The sequence below is a fragment of the Malania oleifera genome, chromosome 2 (assembly GCF_029873635.1).
Source record: "Malania oleifera isolate guangnan ecotype guangnan chromosome 2, ASM2987363v1, whole genome shotgun sequence".
Classification (NCBI taxonomy): Eukaryota; Viridiplantae; Streptophyta; class Magnoliopsida; order Santalales; family Ximeniaceae; genus Malania; species Malania oleifera.
Genome location: NC_080418.1, coordinates 75217074 through 75238304, shown reverse-complemented (window position 1 = coordinate 75238304; position 21231 = coordinate 75217074). Strand labels below are relative to the sequence as shown.

The 21231-nt window shown below is 36.2% G+C and overlaps 1 non-coding gene across 1 annotated transcript; it reads left to right on the top strand.

The window, feature by feature from the left end:
- Nucleotides 1-20735: 20735 nt before the first annotated feature.
- On the top strand, nucleotides 20736-20841 carry LOC131149965 (small nucleolar RNA R71). Its single transcript, XR_009135353.1, has one exon. It is a non-coding gene; the product is annotated as a small nucleolar RNA R71 (small nucleolar RNA).
- The last annotated feature ends 390 nt before the right edge of the window (nucleotides 20842-21231 follow it).

Here is a 21231-nt window from a genome sequence, read left to right as displayed (position 1 = left end):
TAAATTTTATAATTTTTAATTTTTTTGACAACCTATTGTCGAAAATTTTAATTTTAAGAAATAATTTTTTTAAAATTAAATCATTTATTTTATACACTTTTAGATTAAAATTAAACTTAAACGATCACATGAATTTAAATATAATTGAAATGAAAATATACATAAAGTTCAAAAAAATTAATAAAGTCAATTATTAAAATATTTTTACTAAATTTCAATTGTCATGTCCAACAAAATTTTTATTGCAAAATTTAAAAGTATAACAATTAAGTAAAATAATTATAATTGTTGATATTTGAAAGTAGATCTCCTCTTCATATGTCGATTAGGTTGAAGGTTAATAAAGTATCTTTCTCACTTTTGATTTGTAAAATCAAAAGTAGGCTCTTAGGAAGTCCCGATAGCCTTTAGGGGATCTCTCTAATGCCTAAGTTGATCACTTAATAATTCTCTGATTAATATATGAAAATGAGAGAGTGAGAAGAATGGAGAGAGTGAATCCATCCCCTCTTGGTGAACTTACCCCTTTTGTTGTCTGACTCCCTTCTTCCTAATTGCCTCAGAGACGTGGATCCTCTTCACTTAGATGTGGATAACTACCTCTCTCTACCACAAGAATGTTAGTTTCTCTGTCGGAGTGGATGGTTAAGGTTTGTCATTATGAGTGTGTGGGTTCCCTCATTAGATAGTTAAAGTAATTGATGCACTAGGTAGTTGAGGTTAGCTAAAGAGATTGGTTAGGCCAAATTGGTTTTGACCTTCATAGGGGCACCTCGATTGGTGAGACCCATGGCTCAGCTCGATTTTGGCCTTTCAAGGGCACTTCAGTCAGTGGGGCTTAAGGCCCAATTCGATTTTGGCCTTCTAAGGGCACTTTGATTGGCAGGGCCTATGATCTAGCTTGATTTTGGTCTTTCAAGGGCACCTCAATCGATAAGGTCTATGGCCAACTCGGTTTTGGTCTTCCAAGGGCATCTTGGTTGGTGAGGCCTACAATCCATCTTGATTTTGGCCTCTTAACGACACTTTGATTAGTGAGGCCACAACTGAACTCAATTTTGACTTTACAAGGGCACCTTGATTAGTGGGGCCAATGGCCTAACTTGATTTGGCCTCTTAAGGGTACCTTGATTGATGAGGCTCATAACCCCACTTTATTCTACCCTTCAAAAGGAATCTTAGTTGGTGGGGCCCATAGCTCAGCCTAACTTTTGCCTCATAGGACCTATAGCCTTACACGATTTTGGCTTTCCAAAACCACCTTGGTTGGTGGAGCCCACAACCCAGCTTGGTTTTGGCCTCCTAAGGGGCTACGACTTAGCTCGATTTTGGCATTCTAAAGACACCTCGATAAGTGAGGCCTCTAGCCTATGCATAAATGACTCAAGTGTGTAATTCTTAAGTTATATGCAAGTATGTGAAGGGTATAAGTCAGTGTTAATCATGACATAATCATCTATCTTCAATGCTCTTTCTTTTTCTCTTTTTTTTTTTCTTTGAATTTTTTTTTCAAATTAATATAAAACCCAGCAAGTATATGTGCACAGTGTCACATGCAAATGCTTACCCCCCAATTAAAGTGGAGCATTGTCCTCAATGTGAAAGCATAAGGGGAAATAGAAAAACTGTGCACCGGAAAAGTAGGCGTACCTGGGTGGAGAAGTAATGGAAAAGGAAAATTGAACTATAAGAAAATGTACTTGAAAATTAATTAAAAATAAAATAAGGTAAAATAAAATGAAAAGAATGGAAAGAAAAACATCATAGTTGTCTGGTGGAGGCTATGGAGGGATTTTGTCTTGTGGGTGCAGGTCTATAAATTGGACTAGTGGGTCTCCAAATTTGAGCCGCCACAATGAATCAGTCTTCATACCTACACGAAAGTCAGCCTCAAATGAGTTAATACTTGTCAAAATACTAGACAGTACGTGTGCAGATCGACTTTCTTGTTTTAACAAGAAAGGGTCTTTATTCAGCATATTTTCCAAGAAATTTACTTCTTTACAAACTAGTGTTTGAGGAAAATTTGTTGGAACAGTTACCTTTAGTTCTTCAGAAGCATTAGCATTAAAAGTTTTACCTGGATTCTTGAAAGTTAAACATTCACCATTCTTCTTACCCTCTTTATCGGGTGTACCAATTATCTTACCACTACGAGGATCTGCTTCAGAATTAGGCTCCTTGATAGTTATTCTAGTCGGGAGTGACGGTTCCACCGCTGCCAAACTCTGAGGATAAGGTACCACAGGTTGGTACTCCTTATTAATATCAACCTCCTCATTAACTGATTGCTTTACTTCTAGGCCCGCTTCCTCTGGTTTTTCTTTGACTTCATTTGTGTAAGCTGTAACTTCAGGTGCTGGATAACTGGTTGTTTGGCGTTGAGCATCTCAGGTTGGGGAACTTCTTTCCCACTTCTCGAAGTGATGGCGGCCTCCGCTATCTCAAGAGAAACATTATGTATTTGTTGTTGGTGCTACTGGTATTCTTAAGGACTAGGCTGAAGTTCCACGGAAAATTCCTCTTTTTCTAAGATATGTAACTGTGTGCTTATCGCATTAATGGTGTCTCACAATTCATTTAAGTCCTGAGTATACTGAGTATACTAATTGATTTGAATTTGCATGAACCACTAGAATATATTCACTATTTGTGTCATGCTATCATCAGGAAATCCTAATGGCGCACAACTCTGAGGAGTCTGTTATGGCTGATACTGAGGTAATAGAGTGCCTGGGTAATATGTTGATTCATATGCATCTCCACCACTAATTGTGCTGATAGGGTGTACTGTTATGGGTGTCTGATTGTTTTGTGTATTCCACTGTGGGACACTTTTAGCTAGGTAATCAAAGAATGATAGCACCTGATCCGGATCCTCGCTGAAGGATTCTCCATTGCACATGGTCTGGACAAAGTGCTTACAATCAGGGGTAATAGCGGTATAAAAACAATTAACCAACCTCCATGATTCAAACTCGTGATTTGGGACACGTACGTAGAATCTTGAATCTCTCCTACAAGCCGGAAAATCTATCCACCCTTTTGCATAAACTGAATAATATGTTCCTGCAAAAATTGAGTTCTCTGTGAGGGACAAAACATATGCAGAAATTCACGCTCCATATCAGCCCAATTATTGATAGAGTGAGGTCTCAAGAAATTAAACCACATCTGCGCCCTATCCTTCAAAGAGGTAAGAAATAAATGCAGTCTAGTAGATTCATCAGTTCTAGCATGAGATAGAAAAATATTGCAAGTTAACTCGAACTCTGATAGATGTCGATAAGGGCACTCTAATTCTGTCCCATAGAATTGAGGTAGCAATGACGTTCTCCCGCGCTGCATCATGAAATCAAGTTCTTCAGTAGGTAAAACAGTAGAAGATGGTGCAGTGGTGTATTGAAGCTGCAAAAAGTCCATAAGCGTGTGTGGTGCAGGTGCAGCCATATTTATTTGTTTATTTTTTCAAAACTCAATTTTTTTTTTTTTGTTTTCATGAGACTAATTAAAATGACGGGAAAAACGCTAATTTAAGACTAAGGCCGACATTCTCTGGTAACGGCGCCAAAAACTTGACTCACTCAAAAAATGAGTAGCTCGGAAGCTATCCCAAGTATAGGAGTTACGTTGTGTAATATTCAGCCCAAAGGTTAGATCATCTCCTCAGGGAATGCGGTTAAATTCCAAATTTTACGTATTTCCAATCGAAAAAAAAAAAATTTACTGAACATAGTTTAGATTTAGTTTCCAGGGATTTTTGAGATTTTTGTGACTAAATTAAAACATAAATTAAGAACCTAATATGCATAAAATAATAAGAAACGAATGACAGTGATCAAATCCTATTCAAACAATAAATAAATGCTGCGTATGAAAATTCCAGATAAAAACCTAAAAATCAAAACTTTATTAACCAATTTAAGCATTCAACTACAAAATCATCAACTAAACACCAACTAAAAAGTTAAACTTAACCCAAAAAATATTAATCCAAACCAAAATTAATTCCAACAATAATATTGAATAATAAGCTAAACTTGATGAGAAAAATAACTGAAATTAGGAATAGCTTCCCAACAGGGGGGGTGAATTGGCTTTTAAAATTTTCTTTTAATTCTTTTTTAGAATTCTTAAACTTATTTTATTTCTTTTAACCAATTTGTGACTCATTTGTTTAATTTGTTAAGCACTCAAGAACTTAGTTTCTTTATTTAATCCTTAACCATACAAACATCCAATCATTCAACCAAACCAATAAACTATAATTAGAAAACAAACAAACAAGCCAATACACAACACTTATGTAATATAAAAACTCAAAATGGTTGTTTGTTGATATTAGCCAAATTTGAACCAAGCCCTGTAGTGAATGAGAATTTATGCTTGCTGATGTAAAGCCCTGTATAAATGAATCCAATCACTCTTTCCAAATATTTAGAATTCAAATAAACTTTTGGTAAATTTATCTTGGGATGTTAACCAAGTAACGTACTCCCGTATGGTTTCCGCAAGATATGGTTTAACTAACATACTCCCTTTCGGTTTCCGCAACCCAAATCAAAATTGGACTCTAAGTTTACTTGATTTCCAAATATGCGTAGTATGTATAATTTAGATATTTAAAACATCCACGCAGTTGTATATGAACTAAAAATAAAGAATAGGGAAAGAGAGAGCGAGACGAGGATTTTTAAGAGGTTCGACTTATACCCTGCCTATGTCCTTGCCTTTGGCAAACCACCAAAGGATTCACTAAACCTGTTCCGTTGACGAGTGGAACAAAACCTTTACAAGCAATACTCCACGCTCAAACACTCCTTCACTAGGCTAGAGCCCGTCTCTCCAAACGATGTCCCCTCGTTCGGTCACTCCTTTAGGCTAGAGCCCGCCTCTCTAGGCAATATCCCCTTGTTTAGCCAACGATCCAAACAATCCTTGGAACATCAAAGAATTACAAGAAACAAGATATAGTATGCGTACAAATATACTCTCACAAAGAGCAAGTTAGTACAATTTCAACACTATATACTTGAATGTAAAATATCAATATGAAATACAATGAAGCTTAAGTGTAGAATTCACCAATATCCTTTTTAGATGAGGATTAGTAGTAGGAATTCAAAGAAGGAAGGATTAGCACTTCAGAATATCTCAGCAAAGGAGATTTGCAATGAGTGAGCAAGAGAACTTTGGAAGAACAAGAGTGCTTTCAGCTTCTCAAAACAGATTTTTCAATTCTTGGATGTATTTTGATTTGAAAAACCATATTTTTATAGGCTTTCAAACTTGTTTCCATGTTGTTAAAGTTTTCTTGGAGTGTTTCCCAAAATTTTAAAAAGTTTGGAGCCCAAGCAACAAATATTTAAAAATTAAAACTTTTAAAATTTCTACCTATTGAACAGTGTTCAGATGACTGAAGAGTCGAGTTCAGCCATCTGAAGTTCCTGAAACCCTTTAAAAAATGAAGTGGACACAGGTTTAGATGATTGAAGTAGGGTTTAGACGTCTGAGGTGGTTCTATGTGCTGTTCAGTCAGCTGAAGTTCCTCCCGTGAACAGTGTTCGGTTGGCTGACAATTGTGACCTCGCTTCAATGTTTTGGCTATAACGTTTTCTGCATAACTCCAAATTAGGTGTTATTTGTGTCAAAAGAAATCTAAGATAAAATCCTACAACTTTTATGTTGAACACATTTTAAAATAAGGGGTTTTTGATAGAAAAAAATACACCTAAATGTAGATGTTTAAAAACTGACAACATTTGAAAAAAACTCTTTTTGGTGTTTTTCAGTCCAAAAATGATTCTAACCTTTTTAAAATAATTTTTAACCTTATAAAAATATTTTCCAAGTATGTTAAAAGGTATCTAGGTCCAAGAAATTAAACTAAGAGTTTCAAAATATTTCAAACGATATTTTAAATATTAAAGCACTTACATGAGACTTCTAAGACATTAACATTCTAAACGCTCAAGTCTTCATGCTTGCTTTGGCCCTTTCTTGGTCTTCAAGATTTAATATTATTTGAGCTCTCTCACTTTGCTTTTACTTGGCTCTATTGACTTTAAACATTCCTTGGCTTTCAACAAATCATGGATGACCTCATATTCTTCAAGGTTTAATATATCATCTTTAAATCCATGCTTTGACTCATTTAAGTTTCATTTGATCCTTGTGAGCACTTTTACCTTACTTTCTCATATGTGAGCCCTGAAATAACATTATTCACACAAATATGTTAAATTCCACTTGTTTGGTAGCATCAAAACAAGATAACAAGATTTTAAGTCTTGTAAGGCCAACAATAATCCAACGAAATATTCAAAATCAACTAAAGACTTTAAGTAAAATAAAAAGAAAACAACTAAACTTAATAATCCAAAATAACCCAACCAAGAATTCCAACAATAACTTTGAAGAAAAAAAATATTACTTTAATAATAATAGCCCAATAAAAAAAAAGATTAAATATTATAATGGAGACTTGTAAATAACACAAAAGTAACACTAATAACTTTGAAGAAAAAAAAAAACTTACCTTAATAATAATAGCCCAATAAAAAAAAAGATTAAATATTATAATGGAGACTTGTAAATAACACAAAAGTAACACTAATAATTAAACAAGTGTTGTCTTGAAATAAATAAAGAGAGAGAGAGAGAGAGAGAGAGAGAGAGAGAGAGAGAGAGAGAGAGAGAGAGAGAGAGAGAGAGAGAGAGAGAGAGAGGGATATGGTGCTGGAAGAGGAGAGCTCGGGCAGGTTGCAGTAGAGCATGGAGTTGGGGAAGCATGACTAGCAACTACTGTGTGCAGGTCCAGAAGCTTCGGGTCCCTGGAGCAGGTGGATGGCAGCTGGTTCGGGTGGTTGTGGTTGTGTGGTGTTTGAATGTGCAGCAAGCACAGCTGATCTGATGGCTGACTTGTTGTCTGTTGTTGTGGGTGACTGTGCAATAAGGGAGATGGTCATGGTTGAGTCTGGAGTGGTGGTGCGTGGCTGGAGAGTTGCAGTAGACTTCGGCTGGGCTTGAAGTAGCAGTTGGAAGTGATGGGTGTTGCTAGCCTTCTCGGGAGAGTAAGGGACTGAGGGAGGAGGTGAAAGTTAGGGGGAGAGAAAAAAGAAAGGGAAGCCAAGAAAGAGAAAGGGAAAGGGAGAGTGAGAGATTAAGGGAGCTGCGAGAGAGAGGGGGAGCCCGAGAAGAGGGGGAGAGAAGGGAAGAAGGGGTAGGAGAGGTAGGGAAGGGTTGAGAGAAAAGATGGAAGAGAAGAGAAGAGGGGTGCACTAGAGGGAGAAGTGGAAGCTTTATAGGAGAAAAAAAAAACTCTTTGCCATTGAGGATACCTGACCCAGCTGCATGGCCGAGTCACATCAAAATTATTTATTTTATTTATTTTTCCTTTTTCTTTTTTTTTTTTCTTAGTGAACAAGCCAATTTTGATCCTTCTAGAGCTTGTTTCTTTTGAAACTTAAAACACAGAAGTTGTAGAAAATCTTCTCATTTTTCTCCAAAATTTTGAATCATCTTGATCGAGATTCAGATGGAAAAGTTATGCATGAATTATGAACTAATGCTGGTTTTAGCTCCCGATAATTTTTATGCGATAAAAAAATGCCAAAAATTTATAGATTGCTTAACAAAGCCCAAATATTATAAATAAGATACCTTGTTAAAATATTGAAAGTAATTAGGTATTTAATTAAAAATATAAGCCCCATTACGTGAATTAAAAAGCCTAATTACGCAATTTAAGCGCATAATCAAGTGAGGCCTCCAGCCTAGCTCGATTTGGCCTCCCATGGGCGCCTCGATTGGTGGGCGCACAATCGCTCGATTTTGGTCTTCCAAGGGCACCTTAGTTGGTGAGGTCCATGACCTAGCTCGGTTTAGCTCTCCCAAGGCCACCTTGGTCGATGGCACCCATGCCCTGGCTCGATTTCTCCTTGTTTAAGACCACAACATATGTGCCCCTTCTACAATTTGATAACTTTAACCAAGCTATCAAAAGACAAATTTGTTTTTGCACATGCTTCTCTTAACTAAGGTGTTGATATTCCTTCACTGAGCTTGGTCTATCTTGGACTAAGATTTCCTTCTTTAACTTTTGATGGGATATTTCTCAAGTTCCCAATGTTTAAGCTTTGGCATTTTCCCATGATGGACACGTGTTCTCTTCCCAACACCTAGTTTTTAGTGCCAATTATTTTCGCCAAAAAGTGTCTATGCTTTTATACATATTTGCTTCTTTCCTTCTCCACTTTCCATTTTCATTTGCTCTCTCTCTCTCTCTCTCTTTCTCTCTCTCTAGTCTCTTTGAAGTGTCATCTTTGGGAGCCATCCCCTTCACCGACCGTCAAATTTTCTTTCTACCTATTGTCAACTTTTTTTGTAGGTACGTGCCCTTTTGTCTCTTTTAGTATCTTGGGGCTGCCAGGTTTTTGTGGAGGATTAAAGGTAGAGCCACCAAGGGGTTGACCTGGTTGAGCTCTCGTGAGATGGGGTGAGCATTAGTGGGGTAACGATTCAAAATGAGGTCAAAATTACCAACCAAGTTGCCTCATCTTCTTATTGAGCTAATTGGGAGGCATATACCTTGTCCAAGGAGTCTCTTCTTCGGCTAAGGGTGGGGGGGGTACACCATATACCTCCCTCAGTTAAGCTTTGGCTCCCAAGTAGCAATAATTAAGCTCATGAACACCAGCTTGAGAAGCTAAGCATGTATAAGGATTACTTCAAGAATAGGTTACAACTCCCTTTAAACCCTTTTCTATTTGAGGTACTCCAATTACATAGGCTTATTGTAACGACCTGATTTTCATGCCATTTTTTTTATACATATAGATCATAAAGTTATACTACTCTGATACTTTGAATAAAATCTATAACGTCATCCCAATCCAAGTGGGGACCTGGAAGCCTGAACATAAATAAAATTTCCTATGTAGCAGTAAACAAAAAGGCATACATCCATAATTACAATACCATAATTTCAGCATTCCCAAAATATACATACAACATGAACATTCCCAAAATATATTCCATCTGATCTCTTGGGGACCATTCCAAAATACATATTTACCAAAAATACTCACCCTATAGACAGGCCAGTATTGTAGTCCCCTTACCTCCGAGCCTGATTTGCTCATATATCTGGTTCACCTGAAAAGTGATAAATTAATGGGATGAGACAACTCTCAATAAGATTAAATATGCTATTAGTAATGTGTGGCAGATGAGTTTACATATGTAACGACCTGAAATTTCCATCCATTTTTTTCCTTTTCTATATTAATAAATGAGCTCTGAAAGCTTAGATGGGCATAACTATCATCATCATGGCCCGAAGTGGGATTGTGGAATCCTGTGCATTTCATTTAACACCTAAGCAACAAAAGTACATACATATCCAACAAAAACCAAAATACAATACCAGAGTACCATATACCTAACTGTACACATACACACATATACATAACATTTCCCAAAAAGTCCCAAAACACTGTGGGCTCCACAAACCAGTCCAAAACTCATCCCAAAGACTACGTCGACTCTACGCCAACTCTACCCCTGAGCCGGTCCCACTCGTCTCTCTAAATTACCTAAAATATTTAATAATTTTGGGGTGAGACACCTCTTAGTAAGGAGAAACATGTTATCACTAGTGCGTGGCATATGAGTAGTTGGCAACATATCATTTGATTGATACTGTATACAATATACATCAAGAAAAACATTTGTATAATAACACATGCTTATATCATATAGAATATGAAAATTTCTAAGTTATCTATTTAAAAGTACTTCTATCTATAATACATAATTTCTTCTTTCTGAGTGTACTATATATAACACTATATTTGTAAACTTTCCCCCTGGATGGCTATATGTCATGACTTACCCCTTCATGACTGGGTTGTGCGGCCCAAAGGCGGGGCTAAACATTGGTTGGCCCTCCAGTGCTAGCCTAATTGTATGCATATCTAGATGCCTATAGCACAAAAGGCCTGCTCACCTGGTCCAGATGCCAGGGAGCTCACAACTCTACCTAAGGGCACAATCGGTTATACCATACTCTATTTGAGACGTATGGTTGCACTGTCTATACAGTAACACAACGGTACCGTGCTCTGTAAACTATTGTATTCCATTGGGGTCTGATACTGTATAATAATATTTCTATATAAATCTAGCTATTTTACCATGATTTTGTATTTCTGTATAACCATGATTCTGTATAAACTGTATAGCCATGACACTGTAATAACTATATATCTGTATATCTGTATATTGTGTAATGTTGTAACTGTAATTCTGTATTCTGTATGTCATGGCTCTATTATGTATAATCTATATTTCTGTATATCATGGTTCTATATTCTGTAAATTACGATTTTATAAAATTTTGTATAATCATGGTTCTATATTCTGTAAATCATGATTCTATAAAATTTTGTATAATCATGGTTCTATATTCTGTAAAATCACGATTCTATAAAATTTTGTATAATCATGGTTCTATATTCTATATAATCATGATAATAAAATACTACATAATTAGATCTATAAAATGCTGTACAATCTTGTTCTAGAATATATTACGTACTCATAATTCTGTAAAATACTGTATAAGCATGATTTTGTAAAATACTGTATATCATATAAACTATATTTCTGTAAAATTCTGTATAGCCATAGCTCTGTATATAAAATTGTATAAGCTGTGTTCCATAATTCTGTAGGTTATATAATCATGCTTCTGTAAAACTATATAACATATTTTATAATATTCCAGTATTTCTTATGCCACACAATTCAATAAAACTCGATACCTATGTCCTGTAAAACTGTATAATTTTCATGCTCTGATAAAATACTATAATATATTGATAAAATGCCTAATAATATTGGCATAATATGTATTCCCCTTACTTGGCTGTCAAGCTTTAAATACTACTCATAATTTCATGCATGTGGCGTTCATAATTTTCAACTCCTTGAAACAACACCCATATAATTTCTAGTCACACAACTGAATTTACCATAATAATTATCACATTCATATTTTCCTTAACTCCACATATTCAGCTTTTCTAAACTATAATTTACTTGAGTTCCTGGAAATATACCTGCTGGGGTCCTCAACCCATACCTGTAGGGTCCCAAAAACACCCTAATCCTGAAAACACAATACCCCAGTTTTACTCCACAAAACACCAGTATATTCCCATATAACACAGAATCTAAACTCTGACAAACTTGGTAATACTGAAAATGCCCAAATAATCAGCTTACCTTGATTTTGGGATGGTGCCCAAGTTGGCCAAACCAACAATCTACTCCAGTAGACTTGAAGAAAATCTTCTCAGGAGTAGCGTGGCGGCTTTCGATCGTCGAACCAACGAGGAACAAAGCCGGAATCATAGAGAAAATGTACGAAAAACGTATTCTAGAGAAAGAGAGGGGGGGGGGGGAGAGAGAGAGAGAGAGAGGGAGGGAGTTGCAAGAATTTCTCACTGGAAGACCGAGTTAGGCCTATTTATAAACTATAGAGTCGTCGACGATACACGTCACCTCGTCGGTGAGTCCATGAAGGGAGTTCATTGACGAACACCTCACCATCATTGACAAGTTTTAAGCCCTAAAAACAACCCTCTCGGTAAATTATCATCGATGAAACACGTGTCCACGTCGACGAGTACAAGAAGGATGCTCGTCGATGAGTGCCCTGCGTTCGTCGATGAGATCCTGTAAGTCCCTTTTTAAATTTCCCTTTCCTCTCTTTGATTTTATTATTTAATTACTATAATTCTTTGGATCTCTACAACATAACTATAATATATAATTTAAAAGTATTGTAAACAATTGAGTATAAGAAAATACGTATAAATAGTACACAGTATAACTCACACCTATGTGGCTTAACATAAACTGTTTTCTAAATATTCTATTCAACATACTTTTAATATTTATAGGTATGACTGCAGTTTCTGTAAAATCTAGATATATAATAATAACTAGGAAAACTTCCTTAGATGGATAACTGAAAGTCATGAATTAACCCCTAATGATAAGGTTGTGCAGCTCGTAGGCGGGACTAAACACTGGTTGGCCGACCAGGATAAGTCAACTGAACTCCGATATTCAGATCGGCCACCTCAACCTTAACTGACAAGGACCCTGTCCACAACAAAGGCATGATCGACTGTTGAAAATCCATATACTATCTGAGACAACCATAACGTTGTATAAATTGATTTGAATAAACTGTAATAATTGAATATCTAAGATATTTGAATAACTAAATTATCTGAATAATTGAAATATCTGATTAACTGAAATAAATGAAAGTTATGGTTCTGAAATCTGCATATCATGGTATTTTGAAAATGCTGTAAAATATAGGTTTCTATACGTATACTGTAAATTATGGTATTATGAAAACTGTATAAACTCTGTACTGATCTAATATTAACTCATGCCACACAACTAAATAAATGAAAACCCCTGTACTGAAATATGTATTTACTGATAATAAAAGTAATTTATAATCTGTAGAATTTTCCTTGAAACATATATATTTTACTGATAAAATTTCTAAAATTACTAGCATAACATATTTCCCTTACCTATCTGACTAGGAGGCTTGCCTCCAATTCAACTCTCACGCCCTCAGTGTACCAACCTCAAAATCCTGCAATTACATATATACAAATTTCCCAGTAAAATACTGAATTTCCCAGAAAATCATCACACTCATATTTTCTGAATTTACCTACTTGTAATTTTCTAAATTATAATTTACCTGGGCTCCTAAAAAAATATCCACTGGGGTCCTCAACCCATGCCTACAGGGTCCCAAAAACACCCTAACTCTGAAATTATAACACCCTAATTTTACTCTACAAAACACTAGTATATTTGCACACAATACAAAATTTGGGCTTAGATAAACCTAATAATACTGAAAATACTTAAATAATCTACTTACCCTAATTTTGGGATGGTGCCCAAGTTGCCCTAATCAACAATCTATTCCAACAAACTTGTAGAGAATCTCCCCAGGATCAACATGGTGGCTTTTGATCATCGAAACGGGGAGAAATGAGGCGAGAAAGGTAGAGAGAAGGAGGGAGAATTGAACTAGAGAGAGAGAGAGAGAGAGAGAGAGAGAGAGCTGAGAGATTTTGATTTTCCTCACTGAAATGTTATTTTTGGCTATTTATAGGCCTCTAGCCACGTGACCTCATCAACGAGCCACAACACCTCGTCGATGAGTCCAAGAAGGAGGTTCATCAACAAACACATAACCCTCGTTGATGAGTTTCAGGTCTTAAAATCAGCCCTCTCGGTAAGTTCTCATCGACGAGACACACGTCACGTCGATGTGCCCAAGAAGACTTCTCGTCGACGAATGTTCTGCATTCGTTGACGAGACCCTGCTAAATCCTCCTTTGAAATTTCCTTTTCTCTCCTTCTTTATATTATTTAATTGCAATAATTCTTTGGGTCTCTACACTTACTCCAGGTTATGTCGCTTCAAATTTTTACTTAAAGCTTGTTTGGATTTGTTGCCTTAAGTTGATAAGGTACACGACAAGCTTGAACCTGGTCAGGGCTTTCTTCCAGCTCATGGCTCTCCTCAAAAGCATGAGTGGTGCTACTTCACCTACCGCCTAGGCAAGATTTTGGTCCATGCAAACCCTTCCTCACATCATAGGTGATAAGGAAAATTCTTTTATGCCTCAAGAGAGCTTAACTAGAGTGAGGAGACCTAGTGGAAGGTCCTTGACATTACTTCATATAGGAACTTTTCTTTTAAGAAAACTTCATATAAGATAATTGTATATGAGCATCTCTTAGACTCTATAAGTAGGCATGGGAGAGTTGTCGACACCAGATTTTGGCCTGGGGTGGTGGTGCAAAGGATAAAAAAAATGGTGGCATGGCGATCCCTTAAACAAGATAGTTAAATAAGGGGTAGATAAGACTGTGAACATATATAAAGACTAAAATGCAGAGTTGCAACCTTTGTTATTATTTTTTTGGTCAAGGAAAGAAAATAAAAATAAAAAACGTAAAAAGGTCTAAGAAACAGAGAACATGGGTTCCGAAGTAGATTTCTATGTAGGTAAGGTGGTCAACTAACCATTCTAAGGGAGATTAGTCAACAAGCTCTTACCAACACCCAATCTAAAAATGGTTACCGGTGTGTGCGTATGTGTGTGTGTATGTGTGTCGTAACTAAGAATTAAAAAAGGGAATAAAAGCCCCCTTTTGGGTCATTCAGTGAATAATCATTGTCCAAGAGTCTAAACAAAAGAGCTAAAAGCCCTGAACATGCTCTTTGTTTAAAAAAAAAAGGAAAAAAAAAAAGGAAATTTGCCTTTAGATAACACTAAATATTGAAATCACAGAAGAAAAGTTGAAAAAGGGTTTTGATTGACTACCATAATTAAATTTAGAGATGACTCTTCCCTTTGAAATTATAACATCAAAATATCTTATTTCAATCAATGATTGTATAAGATGGATGGGGCTTATTGATTGAATTCCGAATCAAATAAAAATGCAGTCTCAATCCTATGATTGAAATTAGAGAATTCGATGCTAGTAGAGTTGAAAACCTTTTGATTGAGATAAGGTCTCAATGGAGAGTTGAAATAAATCAATCATTAACGAATTTTCAAAGTCCTTTAATTGGCAATCAAGATTTGAATCTAGTTAAAGTCAATCATTGATGAATGGTTTGAAGATCTTCTGATTAACAACCGGGTCTTAACTGTTTGATGAGTGAACCCTTAATTGAGGATCTCTAAAAATCTCTGATTACAAATTAGGGTTGAGGGGAATGGTGTAATGCCAAGAGGGGGGAGGTGAATTGGAATTTTAAAAACATTTGCGGATTTTTTTTGCCGATTCACTAAACAATATCCCAATCAAAATTAAATGCATATGTAAAAAAATCAAGACAATAAATATATAAACATGCACGAATGAAAATTAAAGAGATAAGGGAGAGAGAAAATGACACAAATATTTTTAACGAGGTTCGGAAAATCTTGCCTATGTCCTCGCTTTGGGCAAACCCCCCCAAGGATTCCACTATACCACTCCTTCAATAGGACGAAGCCACCCTCTACACCAGTCCTTCTAGGTAGACCAACCACTCCAAGCGATACCCCATGCTTGGCACTCCTTCAATAGGATAGAGCCCCCCTCTCCAAGTGATAACCCACGCTTGGTCCAGTTCTGTACCCGAACCATAAACCACTCTTTACTGGGTAGAGTCCTCTTCTCCAAGTGATGTACCCTTATTTGGCCACGATTCACAACCTAAACTGCGAAGAGCTTGTTTTGAAAATATTTTTCATACAATGAAATACTCCTTTAAGAGTTGATGTGTACAATTTGAAAAACTATATGCACTCTCAAATGATTTTAAAAATGAAGCTCAGTAGAGTTAGGATTTTTCCTTGAAATATAATTTTCAAGTAAAAGTGAGAGTATGGAAAATGATTCCAAGATTGACCTTTGTGAAATCAAATATGAGAAGCTTTTCAAGCAAGTATATATGAAATGAATATATGCTCAAAGCTCTCTTGAATAACCCTAAAAGATTTTCTCCCAAAAAATTATATACAAAGATAAGAATAGAAGAAACTAGGGTTTTCTTCTAAAATGATTGACCTTTGAGAAATCAAAAGCTAGAAGGCTTTCAAGAAATATATTTATGAGTTTAGATATATGCTCTAGCCTTTTGATAACTCAAAATATTTTCAAAAGAAAGTTGAAGAAAAAATGAATTTGATCTTTGAAATGAGTATAAAATGTAAGAAAGAGTCAAAGAATACTCAATAAAACTTTCAATGTAATTCTCTAACATTTGCAAAGCGGTTTGGCCAAGTTATTACAGGCAATTTCAAAATATGGTCATTATAAGACCATTGGGCATTAAAATAATATTTTAATTCAAATTTTTCTGACCTTTGGGGCTCAAAATTGCTTCAGCCCAAGAGGTCCAGTTGACTAGCTCAAGGTCTGGTCGACCGACCAAAGGGTGAAATCCTTTTTCGCGAGCTTCAGTCTACCGGACATTTTGATCTGGTCGGCTAGATCATCCTTCGTATGAAGGTTGGTCGACTGGGCTAAAAAGAGTTTGGAGAGGCCGATTGACTGAGCCCTTAATAAATTGCCCATGTGGTCAGTCCGGTCAACCGGGATGAAACATCTGGTCGACTAACCGTTTTGTAAAATCCTTATTTTTGGCTAGAAAGAGCACTCCGATGGACTGGGCCTAATAGGCCGGTCGACTGGCCCTTAACAAAATTGAGTTTTTGGCCTGTGCTTGATTTCAAAATCATTTTAAACCTTTTGGTAAATGTTTAAATTTGAGTATAAAAGGTTTTTATGAAAATTTTGGACATCCTAAGGTCAATCTAGGGTTAGAACTAAGCTTCAATTTAAACCATGAGATATGCATGCACAATTTAGACCTAATTACTATTACAACACAAAGTCTTCAAGCTTCAGCTCTTTGAATCTCGATGGAATATGCCAAAATAGGTGCTCAATTAATTCCTTCATGGCTTCCATTCTACATCAGTCACTTGTGTTCATAAAAACATAAACTTGTTCATACACTTAGCACATAAGTGAGATACTATGATTTGTTATTATCAAAACAGGGATAGGACTCAAAATGTCAAAATCTCCCCATATTTTATGATGACAAATAGTAGAGAAAAATTAAGGTTTGCTTGATAAGACTGTAATGCCCCGGCCTGAGTATGCCAGGGAGCACTGCGTTTTCCCTCCTCTACCTGGACCATACAATAGGGGGGTGGGCCTTATCGGAATAATGAATGGCCCCACAGGCTAACACGTGTCCTTTTCAGTGTGTTTTGTCCTCACTCACACACTTCCTGAGAAAACTTCCCAAAAGATCACCCATCCCAAGATTATTCCAAGCCAAGCACGCTTAATCGTGGAGTTCTTATAGGAAGACTCTCGAAAAAAAAGGTGCACCTTATTGATATGGGTAGTAACATGAAATCCTTTTTAAGCCTTTCTTCCATGGGGCATCACATTCTCCACCACTTATAGAACACAATGTCCTCGTTGCGAACCCATATTTCCAAACCCAGGCGATGTGAATCTCATCACACTTTTGGTTAGGTAATTGCTCTAATACAAAACTGTAACGACTTGCTTATTTTTCCATATATTTTTTTTCCACATAATAACATTTATAATAATTATAATAACCTGCTAAACTGCCAAAGTCATAATCAACCTGAACCCATGGGTACCAGGGATATACCTGTCATACATCTCTAATACCTAAGCAACGAAAAACATAAAATTACATACATACCATAAAACACCAAATACAATACCAGAGTTCTACTGAGTCTATCATATATATACAATCATCCACAAAAGACCAAAAAGTATCCTAGGGTCTCAATCGAAAAACCCATCTAACCCTAGCTTAACTACTTACCCTTCAAACAGGGTAGCTCGGTCGACTTCTACTGCTGCGGAGCTCTATTCGCCCTCCTACCTGGATTTCCTTAAATGTTTGTAATGCTAGGGTGAGACACCTCTTAGTAAGAGAGATAAACTAACATCAATATGTGGCAATATGAGTATTATCGTAACATAAACATGGATTGTACTTAATTGTATAACATGTAAAACTGCCTGTATAGTTTCTGAATAAAACATGTTTGACAGAACATAATATAACATACTAAATATCTGTAATGTGAATCATCTTATATAACTGTATAATACTGAAATAATGCCCAAGATGGATAGCTAGCTGATGTCATGTCTTAGTCCCCACATGATAGGGTTGGGCTGCCTGAAGGCGGGATCTAGTAATGGCTGGCCGACCATGCTAAGTCAACATAAGTCTGTAAGTACGATGGGTTTGCCCCACCTGGTCTGGACTTCTAGTGGGACACCTGCACTACCATGAAGCCACATCGACTACCATCTCCCACACTCTATCTGAGATGTGTGGTAGCACTAACATAAACATAATCTTGAACATATAACTATGGTACTGTGCTTCGTGAAACTAAACTAATCCATCCGAGTTCTGATAACATATAATACATTTTATGACACTGATACATAACTGTTTCATATTTCATAAAAATATCTATCATGATCATAATTTCATGAATCTTGACATGACATGCATATTTACGACATCTGCGCCAGCATATCATATTGTATAAATCACGGCATCTGTGCTAGCATATCATATCGTATAAATCATGGCATCTACACTAACATATTATATCGTATAAACCACGGCATTTGCACCGGCACATAACGTAACATACTGAATCTTGATATTTCCGCATTGTTAAGGTATTATTTACAAACCATAGTTTCTATACTACTTTTATGGTTTTTCTGAAAATTATTATAACATGCTTATTCTGGGAAATCATAATATTTCAGCATAACATAATTTTCATGGAAAATCATTCTTATACCACACAAATGTGAATATTATTCTAAATATAAAATCTGAACTAAAACCATGTTTTTTGCTAAAATGTATAAATTCATTTCCCTGTTCAACAGCAGTATTCCCAAACACTGTATTATATCATATGTTATTTCTAAAAATAAATGTTGTATAATAATAAATAATTTCATGAAAATGCTAACTTAATTTATCCCCTTACTTGATTTATTGAGAAGCCCACAAATTTAACCAAACCTGCACTTGTGGTGTTCCCAGCTCAACACCCTAAAATTTACATTTTCCTAACAAAGTTCCAGTATTATTCCTTCTACTACACTTTGCTCAGTCCAAAAATTTACTTTTCTCTCCTTCCTTTAATTATTTAATTACTATTATTCTTCGGGTCTCTTCATTCGCCCCTCCTTATAAAAATTTCGTCCTCGAAATTTACTATTTGTATTGAACACCATCCTTTGAGGAAAATTACCCTCACTTGTGGCGGAGGAATACCGTGGTTACATTTAGGGTCCTGGGAGATTACAAATACATAAAATAATATTCTCCCAAAACCAAAATACTACCTACTAACAGAAAATTATTACATGTACTGACTAACCTGCACAAAAGAAACTTAACATATCTGCATTTTCCCTGATTACTACTGGTCCTCACTAAATAGGTGTGGTTATTTCTATCGTATTTCTTCTTCAAGCTCCCAAGAAGCTTCTTTCACTGCATGATTCCTCCACAGGATCTTTACTAATGGAATTTTCTTACTACCAATTCCTATTCCTTCCTGTATAAGATGTGCACTAGTATCTCCTCATAAGCTAGTGAGTCTTTGAACTCTATCTCTGCATAACTGACCACGTGGGAGGGATCTGAGACATATTTTCTCAGTATGGAAACATGAAATACGTCGTGTATCCTAGATAAAATTGGTGGTAAGGTTAGCTGGTAGGCAATTGATCCCACCTTATCAAGTATCTTGAAAGAGCCAATAAACCTAGGGCTCAACTTACCCTTCCTCATAAACCTTATAATTCCTTTCAGTGGCACTATTTTCAGAATTACATGGTCTCCCACTTCGAATTCCAACTTCTGGCGGTAAGTATCTGCGTAGCTTTTCTGCCGACTCTGAGCTGCACTAATATACCATTGCTGTAAAATTCAAATCCCATAACTATACTTTAATTAAATAAATTTCTGAAATTAATTGGCGTAACTTATTTCCCTTACCTGATTATCGAGAGGCCTATGAATACACTATATTTACGCTTGCGGCGTTCGAAACTCTAAAATCCTGAAATCATGTAACCTCAGAATAGTATCACATTCACATTTTTTGCACACCCACATACCCCATTCAACTAGGGAAAATATCAAATAATTAACTATTTATCATCTATACCTCATTCCCTAATAAAACGCCCTTAGGAACCCTAAACCTGCGCTTGCGACATTCACACCAAAACTCTGTATTCCACAAATCCCAATTTATCATTTCACTCCCTAATTAAGCTCATATTCACATTCCTAGGCATATATACCCATTACACCAATTAAAACACCAATTAACACCATAAAAAACTTTGTTACCTCAGTTTGGGATGGTGCTTAGAATTCTCTAAACACAATTATGCTCCGATTAATTTGAAGAGAATCGCTGCTACACCGTAGATACGGAGTTTGATCGTCAATTGGGCTATTCTAGAGAGAGAAAATGAAGAGAGAGAGAGAGAGAGGTTCACAGCTTTTTAGAGGAGTGAGAGAGAGAGTTTTTTTTTTTAACAAGAAAATGACACGCAACCCTTTATAAGCATTGTGTCCCTAGCAAAAACCGTCGATGATTTTATTAGGTTCCTAGAAAACCGTCGCTGATTTTCTCTTTAATCGACCCATTTTTCAACATTTACCCATTTACCCGGCTGCGGTAAAACCACATAACTATTGATGATTTTCTTAATACTTTAAACAACCATTGCCTGTTTTCTTAATATTTTAGAAAACCGTCACCAGTTTTATCCTCACCAACCCATTTTCCATCCTTTTCTTATTTATACTTATTGTTATATTTTCTAGGTCTCTACAAATAGCATGCTGCTGAGAATTTTCGGCATGGTTCTCAAAGAGTGCCCATGCCTTATTTTTGTGTCTTGTGAGGAAAGTACTTCCATAAGATGCATCTACCATGGACCAGTCTCGTTAAACTAATCCTTCATAAAAGGTCTGAACTAATTGCCACCTTGGGACTTGGTGGTGAGGGCATTTATGCAAGAGGTCCCTAAAATGCTCCCATGTCTCGAAAAATAGTCCCCCATCCAATTGTGAGAAACTAGTGATTGCCTTCCTCAGCTGGTTAGTCTTCCCAATGAGGATGCACTTTTTCAAGAACTCATGTTGCATAGTGTCCTAGTTTTTCACCAAGTTCGGCTCTAAGGAATTCAACCAATATGTTGACTTGATTGGTCACACCTAGTTTTGATTATAACAAATACTCTTGGTACTGATGGTTGCACTAAGACTTGCATGCAGGTTCATTGTACATGTGTATTTGGACTAAAAGACATACCATGATGGCATGCGGTGTTCGTGCCAAAGAATGAAGAAATATGTGTTATCTTCATATTTATTATTTCATTTCTTCATTTTGGGATGTAATTATTATGGATTGTGCACTCCTATAGCTTGTAATAATTTGCATCATGCATGGTAGGTAGGTATGCTCAAATCGACCCTAGTTGGAC